General features: G+C 55.2%; 1 long non-coding RNA gene across 1 annotated transcript in view; it reads left to right on the top strand.

Moving 5' to 3' along the window:
* Nucleotides 1-969: 969 nt before the first annotated feature.
* Nucleotides 970-1,800, top strand: part of LOC116540116 — a 2,097-nt gene continuing 1,266 nt past the window's right edge. The window contains exons 1-2 of the long non-coding RNA XR_004264309.1: nt 970-1,617; nt 1,741-1,782. This is a non-coding gene — a long non-coding RNA (uncharacterized LOC116540116). The remainder of the gene's footprint in view (nt 1,618-1,740; nt 1,783-1,800) is intronic.

Here is a 1,800-nt window from a genome sequence, read left to right as displayed (position 1 = left end):
TGAGACACACCAACCTCACAAAGGCAACTTTTAATGTCTGCTGTTTATTGTTCACTTTCCATCAACCAGTGATGAGCTGTGAGTGGCGTGGCCGAGACCTACAACTCGTGCTTGACGATCACAAACACCCACCAGCTGGTGGGGGGGACTCCTCCCTGCCCAGGAAACACCCACCAGCTGGTGAAGGGGACTCCTCCCTGCCCAGGAAGATGCCTCAGGAACTTTCCCGCCACGAAATGGTTCTTGGTGGACAATGTTTAAAAACACAGAGCCACGTGGGTCACCTATTTGTGTTGTCACCAAGGAAAAAAGATACAACCTCGAGATCAGTGACGTGACGGGAGGCCTCGGGAAGAACTCTGACCTGTTCCATCCGAGGAAGTTCTTATTTTTCCTGTAACCGTATGATGGCATCACACCTTCCCCGGACATGGGCCACAGTCACCAACTGCCGGCCTCCTCACTCATGGTGTGCAGGTGCAGGGGGAGCTGGAGGTGTCCTCAAGCAGAACTCACTTCTGCGTCCTTCTCAGTGGGAACTCCTGTGCAGGTGCTCCGCCCTCACCCGCAGCTGTCTCCTCCCTTCGAAAAGCAGGATGCTCGCCGCCATGGCCGAGTTGAGGCTGTCCACGCCGGGAACGACGGGGATCAGCAGCCGCTTGCCACCAGTGCTCTCGGCCAACTGTAGTGACTCCAAGCTCACGCCGTGGGTCTCCCCACCCACCACCACGGCCGCCGGTGCCTCAGTCCAGTCCAAGTCGTAACTCTGAACCTCAACCTCGGGCAGCCAATCCTGACTGGTCCCAGTTTCTACATCTTCCTCCTCCTCATACCTGTGAGACTTGAAGGCTCGCCGGTCACACACCCAGCCGTGGTCACTGGCTTTATTAGACACCTGAGCCTGGGCGTAACGGCCACAGTTGTCAGCCACGTAGACGCGGGTGTCAGGGGGCAGGTAATTGGGCACAGTTTCCCATTCCAGGTTGTTGATGATGGGCACCTGGAAATGTGCGCTCATACCCGCCCGGAGCACTTTGGGCTCCCAGGCATCCACGCAGCCTAGAAAATAAAAAGACAGGGTACAATCAAGATTTTACAGATCTTCCCAGACCAGGAGACTCTGGAGTAAGATTAATTTTGGATCAGAAGATAAAAAGACTTTCTTCTATGGTAGCCTTCTTGAGAGCTGGGACCTCTGCCTCTGACTGTGACAGCATCCAGTAAAGCGACTATCGGAGTCATTCCCGCTCGTGTTGAAAAGACTGCATCCATCCCTTCAACATCTCCGGACACACGTGTCAGACACCGCGCAGAAGATGCAAAGAGGATTAAAGTTCCAAACCCCAACCCCAAGGAACTCACAGTATAGTGGGTGGTGGCCCTGGGGTATTTAAACAGATGACTACAGTATCAGTAGGAACTGATATAAAGGAAGCAGGAACACAGTCACAGAAAACCCATGGACAAAGTAGGGCAACGAGGAAAACGATCCAAAAGACCACGACTCTGAGCTGGCTCTTGAATGAAATGACAGTACATCTCAGAGGAAAGCGCAGGCAAAGGACAAAGCTAGGGAAGGATCCGGGAGAGTGGCAGTGCCTAAGGACTGCAAGCAAGGTGAGCCTGCCAGTCAGCGGGTGGGCTGTGTCGGCACAGGAGGTGAGCCTGCCAGTCAGCGGGTGGGCTGTGTCGGCACAGGTGAGCCTGCCAGTCAGCGGGTGGGCTGTGTCGGCACAGGAGGTGAGCCTGCCAATCAGCGGGTGGGGTGTGGCGGCACAGGAGGTGAGCCTGCCAATCAGC

This window comes from Sapajus apella, unplaced genomic scaffold (assembly GCF_009761245.1).
Source record: "Sapajus apella isolate SASKATOON/1434 unplaced genomic scaffold, GSC_monkey_1.0 scaffold136, whole genome shotgun sequence".
In the NCBI taxonomy this organism is placed as follows: Eukaryota; Metazoa; Chordata; class Mammalia; order Primates; family Cebidae; genus Sapajus; species Sapajus apella.
This window is presented reverse-complemented; position numbering and strand designations above follow the sequence as displayed.